The sequence below is a fragment of the Procambarus clarkii genome, chromosome 88 (genome assembly GCF_040958095.1).
Source record: "Procambarus clarkii isolate CNS0578487 chromosome 88, FALCON_Pclarkii_2.0, whole genome shotgun sequence".
Lineage (NCBI taxonomy): Eukaryota > Metazoa > Arthropoda > Malacostraca > Decapoda > Cambaridae > Procambarus > Procambarus clarkii.
In genome coordinates, this window is record NC_091237.1 from 15474741 (window position 1) to 15496045 (window position 21305).

The 21305-nt window shown below is 44.8% G+C and overlaps 1 long non-coding RNA gene across 2 annotated transcripts; it reads left to right on the top strand.

The window, feature by feature from the left end:
* Nucleotides 1-1104: 1104 nt before the first annotated feature.
* LOC123745859 (uncharacterized) lies at nt 1105-21101 on the top strand. 2 transcript variants are annotated; one of them, XR_011225710.1, is made up of 4 exons: nt 1105-1781; nt 9916-10157; nt 17496-19395; nt 20628-21101. It is a non-coding gene; the product is annotated as an uncharacterized lncRNA (long non-coding RNA). The 2 variants fall into 2 exon arrangements; XR_011225711.1 differs by lacking the exon at nt 9916-10157 and having other exon boundaries at nt 1108-1781.
* The last annotated feature ends 204 nt before the right edge of the window (nt 21102-21305 follow it).

The following is a 21305-nucleotide window of genomic DNA, read 5'->3' on the forward strand; positions in this document are numbered from 1 at the left end:
CGTGTGCCTCTGTTGCGTGTGGCTCTGTTGCGTGTGCCTCTGTTGCGTGTGCCTCTGTTGCGTGTGCCTACTGTCTTCATGTAGCTTCCCTCATGACATTCACGCTACCACTGAATTTACGAGGCAATGTAAAACAGGTTCTAAGACGCAATTGGTGATGGCGAAGCACATGGGTACATATATGGTTCGGTCTTCTTCGAGTGACTGGCATTCTACGCCATGTCTACTCCTATGTAATGTAGATGTCACTCTACCCTTACGACTCCCACTCTACGTGATACGTGCATTGTGTGTGTTGCATATGTGGCGAGTGTTGTGTCTTATGCAGGAAATGTGAGCGGTGTTGATCGTCAGGGTGACTCAGGGTACGCCATGAGGGAGTAATGGTGAGATCAGTCCCCCCTTTAAGCTGCCTTGCAAGTGACAACTGCAATTGTTTACATCCACTCTACAGCTGTTTGCAGTAGGTAGCGGTCGGTTATATTACTTATCAAGCATGCAAATCAGCTGTGAAATGGAGTAATGTTCTTTCTGAATATTTCTCACTAAAATGAGGGTCAGACAAAGTACTGTTCCATTCACTCTAAAGTACGGAAAACAGTACTTTTTCAAAGTACTGTCTGAGTTAAAGTTTTCTGCTATGGTAGGTAGGACCCTTTATCTGCATAGAGTGTTTACACAGATTAAGTTTGACTCAGGGGATATCAAAGAGATATTTATTTCTGGTCATCCCCTGAGTCAAACTTAATCTGTGTAAACACTCTATGCAGATAAAGGGTCCTACTTACCATAGCAGAAAACTTTAACTCAGACAGTACTTTGAAAAAGTACTGTTTTCCGTACTTTAGAATGAATGGAACAGTACTTTGTCTGCCCCTCATTTTATTGAGAAATATTCAGAAAGAACATTACTCCATTTCACAGCTGATTTATAAGTAATATAACCGACCGCTACCTTCTGCAAACAGCTGTAGAGTGGATGTAAACAATTGCAGTTGTCACTTGCAAGGCAGCTTAGAGGGGGGACTGACACATTTCCTGCATAAGACACACAACACTCGCCACATATGCAACACATACAATGCACATATCACGTAGAGTGGGAGTCGTAAGGGTAGAGTGACATCTACATTACGTAGGAGTAGACATGGCGTAGAATGCCAGTCACTCGAAGAAAACCGAACCATATATGTACCCATGTGCTTCGCCATCACCAACTGCGTCTTAGAACCTGTTTTACATTGCCTCGTAAATTCAGTGGTAGCGTGAATGTCATGAGGGAAGCTACATGAAGACAGCAGGCACACGCAACAGAGGCTCGCGCAACAGAGTGTAACACTGTAAAAGTGTTTGGGTTAGTTTATTTAAAATATATATAGAATATGAGTCACAGACGGATTTGGAAAGGCGCCAGTTGTCTGCCTGAGATCTCACACCTCAAAGCGTTAATGACCTCAAGTGACCTGAGGTCAGATCATGAGAATTTCACCTTGCTTCCGCTAAGCTCTTAATTGTAGTCTGGTAGCCTTCAAACAAGCCGACGTTTGAGGAGTGGCTTGGTAGTGCCGGAGGCTATCTACTTGTGGGCGGAGTTAGCTACTAGGTTCCCCAATATAAACTCTGAGAGCTATCCAGCATGGAGCATTAACAGACAGAGCAGCAGACGAGAGAGAGAAGACGTCCCTACCAGGGAGGTTGTCGGCCGGCAGGGGCGAGACAGTCTCTGTCAAGCTACAGACCCCCCCCCCCCCCCTCTCTATTCAACTTAGACTCAGTACTCGGTGAGTGAACATTAAGGTGACTTGGTCGTGTTTACATATGTTGTGTGATGATCAGGGGCAGTCAAGTTGTAGGGTTCTCGAATTCTTGGATGATGACTCACTTTGCATATTAAACTGGAACATTTTAATTGAATTGCTAAATTATGATACTTCATGTGAAATATAATTATGAATTTATTATTTAAATTGTGTTTAACTTTGCTCCCTAGAGCTTTGAGTTGAGGATTTGAGAAAGCCTCTGTGGTTACTGGGTTCATGATATAAATGAGTACATGTTTGGAATGAGTACATGATAAAGATGGGAACTACTAATAATGATCTCTTGATAACATCATTTGAGAATTTTGTGATACAGACAAGTTCCATTCCTTGTCTTGTATGTAATGATCATGAATGGATGGTGGCAGCATTTCGTCTTCTACTATCTACTCTTCTACTTCTACTATCTACTCTTCTCCTTCTACCTATCTACACCTCTCCCTCCACCCCTCTCTGAACTCTCACTTTCAACTAATGACCCTCCTCGCTCCTCCCACCTCTCTCCCTCTCACCCCAAACCCTCACTAATTACTTCACTATTCATTTCTTTCCTTTAGTTTTCTCTTATACGTTGGTGGCAGTGATTATGTATTCTAGAATTCTCTCTAGAGTTTCGGGTAACTGATCAAGTGACGGCGCCTTGTAGTCGTAGCACCTAGGTAGTCAAATACCTAGGTTTACAAGGTGTTGAACGAGAGAGGCTGCCTTAGGAACTCTGGAGGGTGCTTTAGAATAGTTAGCTAACTGGGGACGGGATAACGGACTAGAGAGAGCTGTTTCCCCCGGCCTCGTTAGATAACTGGGGGGTGGAATAATGGACAAGATAGAGCTATTTCCCCCACCCCCCGTTACAATGATGGCAGCGGTGTTGAACAATGTTTAAGGTATTGGTGTTCTTTTAACATTGTTCAGTCCCACGTGTCTTTTTGCCGCTCAGGCGCTATCAGGGAGATCTTGACAGGTGTTTAATATTCGCGAGTTAGCGAACTTTTTTCAGGTTAGGAGATAGTGATTCTCTGGTGTTGTGTTTAGTGATTTTGTGAGTTTTGTGGTGTTCAGGGAATGTTCACCAGAACTTGCGTGTGTAGTGATTTATGTTAGTAATAAGATTTGGCGATTTGGGAACTTAGCGGTGTTGGTAGTGCAGGTCAGCTGAGTGTGACAGGTGACCTCGCATGTCCCACGGGGACACCCAGCCACCGCTGGTCTCCAGGTCAGTGGGGAGTGGCAGGTGTAGTTCTTAAGTAGTTTAAGTGTGGTTCTGCTCAGATTATTGCGATCGACTGTTTTACTCCATTTGAACGCAATAACCCGAGGTGTACTGGTATTGTACAGCATGCTAGTGTGGACTAGTGTGTCAGTAGACTTCACGTTGGGGACGCTCGACGTTAGATAGTCTGGTCACAGGGGTGACAACAGTTTGGGAGTTGTTTACCGGCGGAGAAGCTAGGGAAACACTCTGGGTCACGTAGGTGGCTGTAGGTTAAGGGTGGGAGTAATGGTTAATTATGTACTTAAGATTAGGAACGGTACAGTTAAGTTTAGGCTAGTGTTTTGTCTATTAGTGTTGATTTTTTTTTGTGACAAGTTAAAAGTAGTGATGACCTTATTCTCTCTTCTCTAACTTTACTCTGTTACTGTTTTATGTTCCACCAAGTCAATATCATTCAGAGTTAATTGAATTATTAAAAATTGAAGTGTAGTTTTTTTTTTTTTTTATTTTTATTTTTACATGCAAGCATGCGTATAATGTACAATAAAAACAGAACAAATATAACAGAACAAAAGAACAAAGCACACACATGAACAATGACAAAGGAACAAATCAAGAAGACGACCTGCCAGAAGGGCTGACCACAAAACAAAAAATGCATATACAAACATAACACAAATATAAACACAGCGTAATACAAACATAAGGGAAGCATAGAGGCGAGAAACAGACAAAACAAGTCTGCTAACACCTCAAACACATAATGCACACATAAAGAGCACACCCCAACAGCCTGAAGGGCACACAATATGACAAGCAAGCGCACACGACATCCACAACCGAACACACAAACGCACAGGAACCGCACACCCCCCCCCCACGAGCCATACAAGAAAACCCACAATACAAACCGGAGCACGCAGGAACCGGGAAACAATACCCACCCCACCCACTCACATACACACCCCACAACCAGGCAACACAAAATACATAGAAATCACTTGCGAGGAACCTCGTGAGAAATGTACTTCTCCGGGAAAAGATCATGAGGATATTTCGCCTTGTAAGCTTCCCAGACTAGATCTTCAAGGTCGGTAGGGTTTTCGACCCCCCGCGCTCGAGCGGGTATCATAAACTCGGGAACATCTATATCCGGCGGCATCGGCCAATGCCTAAGGTCACTGACGCAAGTCGCATAACGAGGCCGGGGAGCGCCAACCACGCCCTTCGAGGAAGCAGATGACACCGGAGCAGCGGACGAGGGACGCCGAGCCTGCCACGCCTTCGTCATCGGAGCAGGTGTCGGACGCTGAGACGATAGCACTTCCACGGATTCCGCAGGAGACACGGAAGGGACTGCAGGAAACGGAAGAGGCGGCAAAACCGCTGCCGAGGAAACGGGTAACGAGGAAGGAGCCACAGAACATCCAGAGCGAGCATCCTTTCTCAACATCACCACCAGACCACCCCGCTCACCACCAACTACAGCAGGGGGAACCACCGCCCACGAAGAACCGGAGCCATCCGACGCAGGACCCTCGGACACCGGACCAGAGGTTGAGGCCGAAACGCCGGCACCGGCATCCTCAGGCAAGTGTACCTCCGCCACCACCGTAGTGTGCACCACATCCGGAGCCACGCCACCGTCAACGGAAGGACGACACTCGTCGAAGTCGCCAACATCAGCCCACACAGAAGAACGCCGGGAACGCTTAGGCTCGGGCCGCACATCATCAGACCCGGAGGCAGACTCAGCGACCCGCGCAGCACCAACCGAGCGAACCGACGCACGCCGCAGCACGGCAGCCTCCTCAACCACACGGGGCACCAGGCCAGGCACAGGAGGGAATTCCGGATCCACCTCATCTCCCAGCACAGCCGGGACAGACGGCGAGGGTGCAGGGACCGGGACAGACACAGCAGAGGAAGAACTGGAAGACGAGGGGACCGAGCAAACGGCAGGCGGAAGAGGCTCAGGGACACCAGCTGGAGCACTAGGCGAGGACCCAACCTCCGGAGGAGATGCGGCAACAACAGGGGGCGCAACAGGCGGAGCAACAGCTGCTACAGAGGGCACCTCCTCAGCCGAAGAGACGTCCATACCCACCGAATCATCCCCCACAGGAAGGGGCGGGAAATCCTCCTCACTGAAGAGGTTCACTGGTGCAACAGGAGGCGCAGAACAGTCAGCAGCCTGATGGCCCAAAAGACCACAACGATAACACGTCCGCGGCTGACGGGCGTAAAACACCCGAACGTTGTACCCCATAAGGCGCACAGAGGACGGAATATCCGCCCGGAGTCTCATGCCCAGGGTGCGAATGTTAGACCTCACACCCTTAAGAGGACTAGAAGACACCACGTTCACTCTCACACTAACAACTGCGCCAAACCGCCCGAAATACCGCCGTAGCAGAGCCTCTGGAAACTCCAAGGGAGCCCCATGCACACTGATGTAAGTAAGTGCACCACTTCTATCCGAAAGGGTGACAGTGCCCGCACCATCCGGCAGGGGCAGTGTCCGCCCCTCGTATCGCCGGAGAAAATCGCGATACGCCGCCTCCTCTGCAAACTTCACAATGGCCCTACGGGCCGTTACCAACTCAACCCCATAAATCGCAAACACAGGGACAGAGAGCAGTTCACAAGCCAGGGCAATCTCCGGGTAACCAGCCCGCACAGAGAACTCTAGTCCCACAGACTGAGCCCGGACGACTGGGGGTAGAGGGACCCCCATCGTAACGCCACGTCAGCACAGGCGAGCAGACACACACCCGCCCCCAACCGGCCGAAACGGGCAAACAACACCAAACTGCTGGAGCGCCGATGCAACACGTCCGCCCCGCACCGAAGCTAGGGCCAGACTCAATTGAAGTGTAGTTGTTGCCAGGAGGAGAGCGGTATGATAGGACTGTGTAACCCTATACAAACGACAGGGTCACACAAACATCTTGGGAACACGTATTGTCGCCTTTCTGTTCATTTCACAGGTGGGAGCCAGAAGAGAGGAGAGACGCACATACAGAAGAGGGAGACGGCTGCCTTATACCACACTCACGGCTGTTCCTCACCACCACGACGACCAGCCCCTACCTGGATGTCAGGGCCACCACCACCACCACCACCCCAGGGGACCCCAAGATGCAGCCCTCTCGGTCGGTCAACATTGGTCTACCCAGTGGACCCCAAGACGGACGGACCCCAGTGGACCCCAAGACGGACGGACCCCAGTGGACCCCAAGACGGACGGACCCCCAGTGGACCCCAGGTCGTTCTGCAGACGACCCCAGACGACCCAGTAATGATGGAAGAGGAGCAACAACGACTCCAGTCTGTCCCACCAACATCGGTCTACCCAGGATGGACCCCAGGACGGACAGACCCCCAATGGACCCCAGGTCGCTTGTCAAAGACCCATGGGAGGAGGAAGAGAGAAGAAAGAAGAAAGAAGAGAGAAGAAAGAAGAGAGAAGAAAGAAGAGAGAAGAAAGAAGAAGATAAGCCAAGCTGAGACACGATACCTAGTGTCCCTTGCTGGTGTCAGCATTATTGCATGGAGCGTAATTGCAAGACAGGATCGTTTGCCTTGACTGGCCGCCCCTCCTACAAGCATGTTGCTCTGTTGAGTGATTCTTCCTGTGTCATGCGGACTTGATGTGGCTGTCAGAAGTAGCTCTCTGAAGGAGGCGTGCTGGAGCAACAGGGAGGAAGAAGAGTAGGATGGGATTTCTACTGTTGGCAACTATATGAAGGTCTCGAAACTTGTAGTCCCTATAGCTGTGAAGAACCCCAATATACGTCTCTCATGGTGACTGACGTAGGGCCAATTACAGATCAGCTGGGACAACCGAATTCCACGGTCCTGTGCTCAGTTCAAGTAGTAACGGCTTTCGGGTTGACCAAGTGTTGTTGTGCGTTAACGACGGAGAAGCGACGGAGGCAGTTGTGTTGAAGAAATGTGGTACAGGATTATCTACAAGACCAAGCAGTGACGTCGCCCAGCCAGAGACAATGGACGTCTGTCTACATATTTCATTTTTTAGAGTAGGATGATGTATATTTGTTTAGCTAGGATGTATTTTTTTTTTTCGTTAATAAAGTTGTTGCACACAGCTAGCTTGCTTTAGCAGTGTTGCAAAAACTTTATTTCGGGGAGAAGGGGAGATGTAACACTGTAAAAGTGTTTGGGTTAGTTTATTTAAAATATATATAGAATATGAGTCACAGACGGATTTGGAAAGGCGCCAGTTGTCTGCCTGAGATCTCACACCTCAAAGCGTTAATGACCTCAAGTGACCTGAGGTCAGATCATGAGAATTTCACCTTGCTTCCGCTAAGCTCTTAATTGTAGTCTGGTAGCCTTCAAACAAGCCGACGTTTGAGGAGTGGCTTGGTAGTGCCGGAGGCTATCTACTTGTGGGCGGAGTTAGCTACTAGGTTCCCCAATATAAACTCGGAGAGCTATCCAGCATGGAGCATTAACAGACAGAGCAGCAGACGAGAGAGAGAAGACGTCCCTACCAGGGAGGTTGTCGGCCGGCAGGGGCGAGACAGTCTCTGTCAAGCTACAGACCCCCCCCCCCCCCCCCCCTCTCTATTCAACTTAGACTCAGTACTCGGTGAGTGAACATTAAGGTGACTTGGTCGTGTTTACATATGTTGTGTGATGATCAGGGGCAGTCAAGTTGTAGGGTTCTCGAATTCTTGGATGATGACTCACTTTGCATATTAAACTGGAACATTTTAATTGAATTGCTAAATTATGATACTTCATGTGAAATATAATTATGAATTTATTATTTAAATTGTGTTTAACTTTGCTCCCTAGAGCTTTGAGTTGAGGATTTGAGAAAGCCTCTGTGGTTACTGGGTTCATGATATAAATGAGTACATGTTTGGAATGAGTACATGATAAAGATGGGAACTACTAATAATGATCTCTTGATAACATCATTTGAGAATTTTGTGATACAGACAAGTTCCATTCCTTGTCTTGTATGTAATGATCATGAATGGATGGTGGCAGCATTTCGTCTTCTACTATCTACTCTTCTACTTCTACTATCTACTCTTCTCCTTCTACCTATCTACACCTCTCCCTCCACCCCTCTCTGAACTCTCACTTTCAACTAATGACCCTCCTCGCTCCTCCCACCTCTCTCCCTCTCACCCCAAACCCTCACTAATTACTTCACTATTCATTTCTTTCCTTTAGTTTTCTCTTATACGTTGGTGGCAGTGATTATGTATTCTAGAATTCTCTCTAGAGTTTCGGGTAACTGATCAAGTGACGGCGCCTTGTAGTCGTAGCACCTAGGTAGTCAAATACCTAGGTTTACAAGGTGTTGAACGAGAGAGGCTGCCTTAGGAACTCTGGAGGGTGCTTTAGAATAGTTAGCTAACTGGGGACGGGATAACGGACTAGAGAGAGCTGTTTCCCCCGGCCTCGTTAGATAACTGGGGGGTGGAATAATGGACAAGATAGAGCTATTTCCCCCACCCCCCGTTACAAGAGGCACATGCAACAGAGGCACATGCAACAGAGCCACACGCAACAGAGGCACGCGCAACAGAGGCACACGCAACAGAGGCACACGCAACAGATCCACATGCAACAGAGGCAGGCGCAACAGATGCTCCCTGCACTAACATCATTCATGGACGAAAACATTACTAATCCACTCCAGGTTCTAATTAGCTGACGGTGTGTGTTGCGTGTGTGTATTGTGTGTGTGTGTTGCATGTGTGTTGCGTGAGTAGCGTGTGTGTATGTGTGTTGCGTGTTGCGTGAGTAGCGTACGTGTGTTGCGCAAGAAAACATAAAACGATACTCAGTAATGACTGGAGCTGTAAACCAAATTACACAACAATTAAGATAAAGGCAATTAGCTGGAAAATGAACTCACACACACATTTTGGGAACAATTCAACATGGAAAAAGCTGTTTATTGATTGCTTCATGGCGTTGTTTGGCGTTTTTGTGACAGCTGGGCTCCTGCAGGCCCAAGTGGTGACCGAGCCAAGATTCACCAAGTATTTACGTGTTCTTTTACGAAACCTGTTCATCTTTCCTCGATAACGACGGCTTAATTTGTATTTATTAAACAGTTTATTGTCGTGGACGACCTCTTAAAGCGTTTTGGAGCTCGTAAACTGTTAAATAGATGTAAACAAAGCCGTCTTGGTCTACTAAAGATGTAGAGGTTTCGTTAGTGTTGCCATAAGCGCTTGATATATCCTGGTCATCATGCCACAGTGAGATCTAAAACCTATGGATTAAAATAGGTTAAGTTAGGCTAGGTTAGGTAATTGAATGTTAGGTCGGCATTCAATCCCCGACCGTCCACATGTGGTTGGCCACCATTCCTTTCCCTCCGTCCCATCCCAAATCCTTATCCCGACCCCCTTCCAAGTGCTATATTGTCGTGATGGCTTGGCGCTTTCCCCTGATAATCCCTTCCTCCCTTATCCAAGGTCTTAGGGGCACCATTCCATCCTCTACACTAATACTTATTTATCTGTCAACTGAGGAAAGCAAAATATTTACACAGAACTTTGTGAGATTAGAGTACCGAGTTGGATGATAATTCCCAAACACTTGTACGTAAATTGTTGACCAGACCACACACTAGAAGTTGAAGGGACGACGACGTTTCGGTCGTCGTCCCTTCACAATCGACTTGAGAATGGTCCAGGACGGACCGAAACGTCGTCGTCCCTTCAACTTCTAGTGTGTGGTCTGGTCAACATACTTCAGCCACGTTATTGTGACTCATCGCCTGCACTTGTACGTAAAGGCGAGTTATGTCAGGGCTGATCTTATCGAACCTTTTACAATACTGAACAGTTTGGAGAATGTTGATACAGAATTCTTCTTCGAAAGGTCAAACAAGGAGCAACGGGTTCAAGCTCAACAAGCTACAATGTAGGACTGAGAACAAGAGATGCTTTTTCATCCTCATGGAACCGCCTACCCGCTGAAGCCGCAAATGACAAAATTCTGTTGAACTTTAAAATCGATTGAAAAAGTCCCCAAGACAAATAGGGGGTATCTTTGACAAACCACCGACTTCCTGTCCTCGTAGAAGCCACTATAGTGTTTTAGCGGCCCTCGGGTAAATTCAGGTAAATATGAAAAGTAGAAACTTTGCCAGGGTTTGGTAATCTGTGTCCACATACATGTTCTCATTTATTTATGGGTACAATACACATTCTCATTCTCTCATTCTCTCTCATTCTCTCATTCTCTCATTCTCTCTCTCTCTCTCTCTCTCTCTCTCTCTCTCTCTCTCTCTCTCTCTCTCTCTCTCTCTCTCTCTCTCTCTCTCTCTCTCTCTCTCTCTGTATAATCTACCCAATAATAACCGCTACCTGACGTTGCATGTGTCCCACAGAGACGAACAAAAGTTTGCAGGAAATCCCTATTTTACTGATCGTCCGCACGTTATTGTCCTTTTTTTTGGGGGGGGGGGGATAAAGATGAGGGAGAGGCATAGGTGAAGGGAAGTATAGAAGTGGGAAATACAGTGAGAGGTATGAAAGCAGGCGGGCTGTCCGCCTTGCTGACACGATGTGTGGGTGTTGGCAGCTAAGCTAAGCTGGCTCTCTCTTGTCAGGGAGCTGTGAGTGTGTGTGGGGTTCTTCACATGTGTTTCACCATATGTGGATGTCTATAGATGAATACTGTGTAGTGTTCATATGTACACACTCCGATGCTTCCACACATGTTGTTCTGTTTAAGGCTCTTTATTTTATTATTATTATTTATTGATTTATTCATACATACACATACATACATGTATATTTATATACATATATAAATATACACATACATACTCGATTTTTTCCAATTATTGGGGGAAGGATTTCTGGTCATATTTCATCTGGGAATTATGTACTGTGGGGCTGGGTTTTCATCTAGTAATTCGAGGCTCTTGGGCCACCAGCTGTGGGAGTGGGACGTCTCATCTTGGGCCACCAGCTGTGGGAGCGGGGCGTCTCATCTTGGGCCACCAGCTGTGGGAGTGGGACGTCTCATCTTGGGCCACCAGCTGTGGGAGCGGGGCGTCTCATCTTGGGCCACCAGCTGTGGGAGTGGGACGTCTCATCTTGGGCCACCAGCTGTGGGAGTGGGACGTCTCATCTTGGGCCACCAGCTGTGGGAGTGGGACGTCTCATCTTGGGCCACCAGCTGTGGGAGTAGGACGTCTCATCTTGGGCCACCAGCTGTGGGAGTGGGGCGTCTCATCTTGGAGTAATCTTTCTAACATTGGGTCCTCTAACATTTCGATGGTGTTCCACACCCTGATGGCTTGGGCAGTCTGATGTTCAGTGGCTGTATGTTCAGGAGTTCATGGAGCTCCTGGATTGTCTGATCATATGGTGAACTGTGTTTTGCTGCTCTCCTTAGCGCCTTATTTTGCACTGCTTGCAGTTTCTGCATGTTAGTTTTCTTTAAGGTGTGTAGTGGTACTGGGGGATACTCTAGATGCGGCCGAACTAGAGCCTTATATATGTGTATCTGAATGTTTGTACTGAGGTTTCGGAATCTCCTCAGTTTTCCTAAGGCTGCTTTGGCTTTGTTTAGTCGGCACCCAAGTAGCTGCCGATATTAAGCCTAGCAGTTCTGTTGTCTATAAAGCTGCAGAAAGTAGCAGTAAATCTCTCAGGAAGTCATAGTTCAGATCTCTTATATTTTAGGTCTGTGTGCCACACTTTTGGCTTTCGAAACGTCTCTAAGCACTATATTACACTGATCTTTTTTCGACACTGCGTTGGCTATATGTTCGTAGATCAGGGCTATAGTTGTATGGGCCCCTCTGCGGCTTCTAAACCCATGCTGCCTGGTGTTATACTTCCCTTCCTCCTCCGTGTACTTCACAAGTCTCTGATTGATTATGTATTGTCCTATAGTGTGGGAGGTAAGGCAGAGAGTGAGGGGTGTGGGAGGGTGGGAAGATGTGGGAGGTAGGAAGATTGAGAAGGAGAGAGGGAGGCCTTGGGGAAGGTAGACGGGGGAGGTAAGACGGTAGGGAGCTTCAGGGGTAGGAAGGTAAGGACACAGCCCCGGTCCTGAACCAGGTAAGTCCACTACGGGCTCAATATACCCCGTGCTACTTGCAACTTTTTGTTCCCAGTAGCTGAGTTTAAAACAACATCAGCAAGAAGGTAAAGAGGGAAGGGGGAGATGCTGAGAAGAAAATAAAGTGTGAAGGATGGGGGGTAAGAGGAAGGGGAGCAGCATAGAGGAAAGATATTTTTATCTCTCTTGTAGGACATGTGGACTCCTGTGGAAGACGTCGACTTCTATGGGGACGTGGGCTCCTATGAGGGCCGGGGACAATGTTCCCTACCAATAAAAAGGGTTCATCCAGTCTCTCCTGTAATTATCTAAGTGCAATTACCTACGTGTAGTTACAGTATGGTGTGGCTGTGTGCGTGTTTTGGTTGTGTCAAATCATTCCCAGTCTGATTGTGCTTCCCGGGTGAGGCCCTTACGTGCGAGCAGTTGTTGTTGTTGTTGTAGACAGTGTTGCTGATGTATTGAGAGACAGAGATGTCTCTGATGAGAGAGATGACTGCTGATCAAGTAGGTGGGTCGGCCAACCACAGGGAAACAGCTAAATCACTCAAATACAGGCGACTGGAAGGTCAATACACCTTTGTTCCCATAGCGTCTGAGACGCATGGCCCCTGAGGTAGGAGCGTCTGGATTTTTTTTCAAAGAATTGGGTTCCAGGCTCGTTGACATCACCAGAGACCCAAGGGCTGCCAGTTTCTTGTTTCAGCGCCTCAGTGTGGCGATCCAGAGGGGAGACTCCTGCTGCGTCCTCGGTTCCCAGAAGCGGAAGAGCTCCAAGAGATCCATAGCCTTTAAACACTCATTGTATTAACCTATGTACATTTTGTAACCTTTAAAACCACTATATTATATATATATATATATATATATATATATATATATATATATATATATATATATATATATATATATATATATATATATATATATAAATGTCTGCACGATACATTTTATCCCTCGGATTTTCAGGACGAAGTAAAAAAGAGAAGTAGGACAGTAAATTTCAGAATTATCTATGATTATAACCATCAAGCGACATAATATATCTTCAAGTTGGTTTGCACACGATCAACGTTCCAGAATCTCGTCGAAATTATGACACGAGAAATTTCAAGTTGTGTGGATGACGAGAGAGATTACCTTAATAATATAATATATTTCCCCTTACTCAAGCATTTGTCATGGTAGATGACACGCAAGATTTTTTGGCAATTTTAAGTAAAAAAAATATGTATACATAATTTGTTTCAAAAGCCGGCTATAGTGGACATTTTTTCCACCGCATTCGAGAATTAGCTTCGGTCATTGTATTTTCTCGAGTAAATATATTACTGAAATATTCTTCGTTTAGCAGTTAAAAGCAATTTTAGGATTTAATGACATTTCATTCCACAGAAATAAACATTCAATATCCTGGAAAGGTTGCAGCCATGTTCAAAGAGCGCTGATGCCCAACTGTATTTGTCCGCTGCGTTCCATACGCTGTTGTAAGCCTCTTGTTGAATCACTTGTGACACAAAAGATTATTGATTGTATTTGTGTGGGTGATTAAATATGTATGTATATGTATATATGTATACGTATATATATGTACATGTATGTATGAGTATGTGTACATGTATATATAACATTAATAATTTTGTAACTAGCGTCAAAAGATTGTTATTTGCTTAGCTAAACGAACTAGAGGGTTCAGTTCCTGAACCGATTATGTGCCTCTGTAATCCTTTACACCACCGCTCACGGGATGGGTATGGGGTGCATAATAAAGAAAGAAATTGAATTGTTCCATACGAAATCTATGTAAACATAGAGTAGAACGCCCACTATGCTTGGTCTGCTAGTCACGTGCCATTTTGGTTATTAAAGACAATAGCAAAATAGTGGTGCAATATCCACCTTACACCTCTCATTACCCCCTAGCTCTACAAACCACACTGGTGGTACACTAACAAGGGGACCCAAGTGGAAACTTAGTACCCAAATTACAGGGACGTTAGAAAGAACTTTTTCAGTGTCAAGAGTAGTTAACAGATGGAATGCATTAGGCAGTGATGTGGTGGAGGCTGACTCCATACACAGTTTCAAATGTAGATATGATAGAGCCCAATAGGCTCAGAAATCTGTACACCAGTTGATTGACAGTTGAGAGGCGGGACGAAAGAGCCAAAGCTCAACCCCCGCAAGCACAACTAGGCGAGTACAGTATAGCTTTGCTTTTCCATACACCAACCTCGCTCTTTCCCTTCACTCATAATCATGTTTATTAACATATGATAAGAGACCACAAGCCGGTTCAGGTGCTGTTAACTTGTTCACCGGTGTTGCTTCTCCTCTCACAAGGTCCTGTGAACCAACGCTGTACATACAAAAACAATTCAGAATGCATAACAATAAAACTTTTGTAGTTATTCGCCATCTGCTGCTGCTTCTAAGAACAGTCTTATTCACTACTGCGAGACATACATAAATACATTAATTTATCGTGTGGCGCTTCCTATTTAAATAGGAAATTCAAAAGAAAGATAAGATAGGCTTTAACTATAGATAACGCTACACCTGTTGCATTTAATTAATAAAGGCTTTATACAAGCGAGACGTTGTCTATAATTAAAGGCTACTCTCATCTTGCTGTTTCGTTCCATTGTTGTCAACAGGTTGTGGTCTTCACTATCAACTGTACCGAAGCAATAAATTCCTTTTGCAATTACTAATAGGCTTTGATGACCTCATTCTGAACTAACCCGAAATTTTGATGACCTCAATCTGAACTAACCCGAAGCTTTGTTATCATTACCATATTTACATAAGGGCCACTGACTCTAATGGCCTCGACGAGGACGGGAAGCCGGCGGCTTGTCGAAGATACCCTCCACCCCCCTTTATTTGTCTTGATACTTTCTAGGGGGATTTGTGAGTTATGATTTGAAGATATGATTTACTAAGCATGACAAAGTGCGTGTCAGAGCCACACGAACAGCCAGCAACAGGTGCTGTGTATACTGCTGCCACATCATGCTTCGTGACAAAGAATACCTCCGTGAAATCATGTTTCGTGTCAATTAATTTACGAGTTCTTTTTTTTATACTGTCACTAATACGAAAGTTTGAAGGTATTAACTCGAATTAACAGCTGGAAGAAATGCAAGCAAGCGTGCATCTGCTATGGCCTGTTGCACGTGTTTTTGTTGCAACCTTAACCTAATATTTTAAAGGTCTTAGTTTTTGTGTTCATTTGACGCTCATGAGGTTACTTGTTAAGGTCTTATGCACATTCTCAAGAAAAACGAAGAATAAAGGGTGACATAAGTGAAGTATATACAGTAAAGGATGAAAGGGTATAAAAAAAAGTTTTAAATATATCAACAAAATAGAACTAGAAACAATGACTATAAATCGGTTAATTTTAGATTCAGGAAATGGATAAATACAGATTTTTTTTAACAGGGTTGTTGAGTTATTGAACAAATTATCGGGTAATATAATACACGTGGGTTTACCGGATTGTTTCAAGTGTAGGCTAAACATATGTATGAATGAGAAAATCTTTTTGGAGCAGGACAGTGGGATTAAACCAGCGTCCCGGGACACCACAGACGCGCACCGGCTCCAAACACTTATACATATTTATATTACGTTATTGTGATTTTATTGTGAATATGAATATAGGTGGATATAAATGGTGGCTGCCTCCTATGGGCCAGAAGACCTTATGCAGTTTCCTTGATTTTCTATGTACTTGAAAACAATTTTTTTAGGTAAATTAAAATTATTTGCAACTGGTTCACGACACATGAGTGTTTTTATTTTATTGAAGAACACTAGGGTGTTCTAGCAGCCTCGGAGTTGCCGAGGCTGTCATTAGACTACGCTTCCCGCACCGCCATTAGGAGGGTACGAGCTACATAAAATATACTCATGCACATGTCAAAACTGATGACAAGAAACACGCGGCTGAATTCATGGTGTGTACCAAATGATCATCTAATTGTCTGAGTGCCTATTTCAAATTGTCTCTATATCTAGTCATAAAGGTATATGTGTGTACGTCTAGCAACTACATGTGTATGTTTATCACTCAGCATGTTCGGTAATATGTTTTTTGTTTGTGTTGAGTTTATATATGTATGAACACGTTGTACTGAACGGGGTAAGAATAGCTTGAGCTACCTCATCCCTTTGTGGGTATTTTACCTCAATAAAATTATTTCAACTCAAAATAAAATGCATTAAAAACTAACTGTTATCACTATTCTGACACTGACAAAACTATTTCTTATATTTCTGTCTCAGTGACTTAGTTTCCACCTGTGTTAAAATAATCGTTAGTTGTCTATTTCATTGAAAATTATGTATGAAGTAATCATGTCTCTTCTATCTTCTAATGATTTGAAGATTATTTGTTAGTTTCGTCGTAACTCACTTCCCAGCTCAGGTAGTCTTGCAGCATACCTATGGACATCCATTTTCGTTATTTTGTTTAACGAGATATGGATTCCACGTTGTTTCCGCGCATTCCAGAATTGTTCTGGCATTTGCAGTATACAGGACTATGGATTATTCCTTAAGATAAATGTTATATTGGCTAACTTAGTATAAACAGCTGTGATATCCATTCGCGGGAGACTGCAGATATATATAGATTCGGTGCAACATTAACCCTCCAGGCCCCTAGAAACGTGATTCTAGGAGAGTTTCCTCTCCCATTTGTACCTAATGTCCAACTTCCTATATCCAGCATTCAAATGTCATTATTTTGCACTTGCAAGAGTTAAACTCGAGTAACCACTTGTTGGACCATTATATAATTGTCTTGTCATCCTGCAGTTTCTTGTAATATTTCCCTATTAATTCTCTTCATATTTTGTATCATCGTCAAACACCTAGAGAAATGAGTCTGTTCCCTCTTGAAGATCATTTACATATACCTGGGAAAAAATTGGGCCTAGAACTGACACGTGAGAGACTACTAGTAATATTTCGCTAATGTGAAGCTATCTTTCACTATGACTATCTGTCTTCTGTTGCTTAGATACTCCCTCATCCACTGGAGCACCTTCCCTGTCACTCATCTACCTACTCGCCTAGACGTGTCTTCCTAGATATGTCTATAAACAAATAAATAATATAGATGTGTTTACAGTGTCAAGCAATAGCTCTCTTTCCCCGCCTTTCCATCACCTGGTCGGTTAGTACAATGACTTTCATTAAATTTGCTCCTCGATGATCTTATAGCCTATTGCGCTCGCTTGCGAGTACTAAACGTCTCTCATGTGAGCAAGTTTCAATCACATAAACACTTGCAATCCTTCTCATGTTGAAATACACGGTACAGTATTCCTACAATAATATTCCTTTATCATTACTAACCTTTCTTCCAGAACACCCAGACAAATTTTCTGACAATTGTGAGATTGAGCAAACGAAACAGCAGTAACAATCTTGTAGACGCCACCACACACAATCTTGTAGACGGAGCAACAAAAATGATGTTGACCAGACCACACACTAGAAAGTGAAGGGACGACGACGTTAACGGACCGAAACGTCGTCGTCCCTTCACTTTCTAGTGTGTGGTCTGGTCAACATACTTCAGCCACGTTATTGTGACTCATCGCCTGCAACAAAAACGATCTTGTGGACGCAACGACAAAAACAATCTAGTGGACGCAACAACAAAAACAACCAAGTGGACGCAACGACAAAAACAATCTAGTGGACGCAACAACAAAAACAACCAAGTGGACGCAACGACAAAAACAATCTAGTGGACGCAACAAAAACAACCAAGTGGACGCAACGACAAAAACAATCTAGTGGACGCAACAACAAAAACAACCAAGTGGACGCAATAACAAAAACAATCTAGTGGACGCAACGACAAAAACAACCAAGTGGACGCAACAACAAAAACAACCAAGTGGACGCAATAACAAGACCAATCTCCTGCACGCAATAAGAGCAGTCTTGTAGCTGAAAAAAACAGCACTTTTGCAGTTTGGAGGTCATTCCCCGGTTTAAGACCCTTTAATTTACATGAAAATATGGTTGAGTAGGTATTTTGGATGATCCAATATTTACCTGAGGGCCACTAACACAAATGGCCTCGGCGAGGAAAGGAAGCCGGCGGCTTGTCAAAGGTCCCCTCCCCCCCTAATTTTTCCTGAAATTATTTTTCCATCTGGATTTTGAACTGCAGTAACATCGCACTTAAAAGAGCTTTACATATATAGAGAGTACACTCGACTGTGTGTATGTATTTTATGTTTAAAATATTCAATGGTTTCAGAAAAGAAAGGAGTTGCAAGCTGTCTGGGGTTGTTATTGTTTTACCTGCTGATTTATGTTCAGTAATTGTGTGTGTTTAACACGGGAGACATCTCCCGTCACGCAGGGTGCAGTCGCACCTCCACAGATCTCCAGTATCAGCTCTTGATACTGGTAATGGCTCAAAAGGGCCACCACTTACGGGCTATTCATGCCCGTGCCACCTTTTGAGTGGCTTAATCTTCATCAATCAATCGTGTGTTTGAGGTCATTTTGAGTTGTAGATCCCCACGTGCAACTACCGTAGGCGAGATATGGATAGATTAGTAAACAATATAGTAATATCAGGACAGAGTGAAGTGCACAGTAATGGCCGTATAGATTTGAAGCTATTGAGTGAAATCAGAAAGAATATGGTGGGGTGAAATATGAGAGAAAAAAGGGAGAGATAAGCGAGGGTTTAAAAGGGCGTGTGGGAGCGAGGGGGAGATGACAGGGGCGAGAGGGGAAGGTAATGTGTGTAGGAGGGAGGGTGTCCTAGACCAGTGTCCACAGCCGGGACACTCCTGGTCAACAGTGTCGGCAGATCATCCCACCATCATACTCGGTACAAGCAGATTATATCGTCGACCCCTCCCCTCATCCCCCTACAAAATATCACAAGTCGCCATCTACTCTCTTTATCGGTTATTGCTTCTCAAATCTTCACGGATTCTGAAGATAAAGAGTGAACTCTGAGGCCGTTTCTGAGGGTGTTGCTACAAGACGAAGGGGCCCAGGAACCTCCAGACCGCCACCTGGCCGCCGGAAACGGAGGTAGTGACGTCCTTTGAGGCGTCATCCTGCATCCTGGTTGTGCTGCCCCATCTCTCTCTCTCCCCCCCCCTCTCATCAGGTCCTGTGGGGTTGTGCAGGAGATATAATGAGATGCACGGGGCTGTGCATCACTGCAGCGGCACAGCCAGCCATTCCTCTCCTGTCCTCACATCACTGCAAGGCTCTGCCATGAACTTAGTGAGTTTACAACTTTGTACTTTTTGCCGTATTATTGTTAATGCCTAATTGCTGTGACTTAAATAATTGTTTCGTTAGTTCTTCTTGATTATTTTAGTTCATTGTCACTTTTTATTTACTTTTTACACTTCACTTTACTTTTTACACACACAATTGCGAACAAGCTTGAATGGTCCCCAAGCCAACATGTAATCGAAAACTCCACATCCCAGAAAGATTCGAACCCAGACAGCCAGAAGCAACCACTGAGCGCTGTCAGATGTTGGGTAAACAGTCTCACGACTACCAACATTTTTGTACAGTCAGTTTGGTCTAGAGACTAAGGTACCAGATACGCCAAGGTGCATAGTACACTTTGCATACACCGTGTACTCACTTGAACTTGTGCTTGTGGGGGGGTTGAGCTTCGGCTTTTTGGTCCCGCCTCTCAACCGTCAATCAACTGGTGTACAGATTCATGAGCCTACTGGGCTCTATTATATCTACATTTGGAATTGTGAATGGAGTCTGCCACCACCACATCACTGCCTAATGCATTTCATTTGTTAACTATTCTGACGCTAAAAAGTTCTTTCTAATGTCTCTTTGGCTCATTTGGGTACGCAGTTTCCACCTAGTGTCCCTTTGTGCACGTTCTCCATGTTAAATAAACTGGCTTTATCTATGCTATCAATTCCTCTGCGAATCTTGTATGTGGTGATCACATCTCCCTTAACTCTTCTTTCTTCCAGCGACGTGAGGTTCAGTTCTCGTAGTCTCTCCTTGTACCTCATACCCCTCAGCTCGGGTACTAGTCTGGTGGCATACCTTTGAACCTTCAGCAATTTAGTCTAGTGCTTGACTAAATACGGACTCCAAGCTGGAGCTGCATACTCCAGGATTGATCTGACATATGTGGAAGTTCTAAATGATTCTTTACACAAGTTCCTAAAGGCAGTTCTTATGTTGGCCAGCCTTGCATATGCCACTGATGATATCCTTTTGATGTGGGCTTCAGAGGAAAGGTCAAGTGCGATATTAACCCCCAGGTCTGTGTGTGTACTCACTTATTTGTGTGTGTGTGTGTGTGTGTGTGTGTGTGTGTGTGTGTGTGTGTGTGTGTGTGTAAATAATAAAATAAATAAATAATAAATAAATTTACTTGAACTTGATGTGCTAAGCTCCAATGTACTCACACCTAACCCAGCTTATGTTAAACATGCATATATAACACGTTACCTCTGTGTGGGCAGGTAAGTGTGCTGATGCTTGTGATGGCCGCCCTGCTGCTGGCTCCATCTCACAGCCTGCCTGATGCCGAGGTGCTGATGGAGGTGGCGCCAGACCTCAGGCGCCAAGAATGGGTCCAACCACCACCTCCCCCTCGCTTCCACTACCGGGGCTTCGGGAGACCCAACCCCAGGACCAACTGGCTGTAAGTTCCAATATCCACAGCCCATTCTCCTCCTGCCCAGCGAACCTGCATTGCTCCGGAAACCATGCGATTATCATATACAACAGAATAAGTTTATTAATATTAAGGAATAAATAATGCAAAAGAGACAAGGTGGATATGTAGGTACAGTAGCGAGATAGCAGCCTTTATGGTGATACCACAACGCAATGACCATTTACCAGGATACCATATATGTTGGGCTTTCTGCTTGAACTTCAGTCCTCAGCAGTACCCTTGGTTGTAAACTTGGCGTGAATAAATGGAAACCACTTGTTTTGTGTAATATTCCTAATATATTAAGGTACGTACAACTTTTCCGCCACCACTCACAGTATGGGTATATATTAGGCGGTCCATAAAAAAACTACTCCAGCCAAAACTCTGTAAATTGTTAATTACTCTTAGATCTGTTAATGCAAGGTCATATGCAAGTGTTTTTAATACACTGCTGCCACAAAGCTAATACCAGAAATAA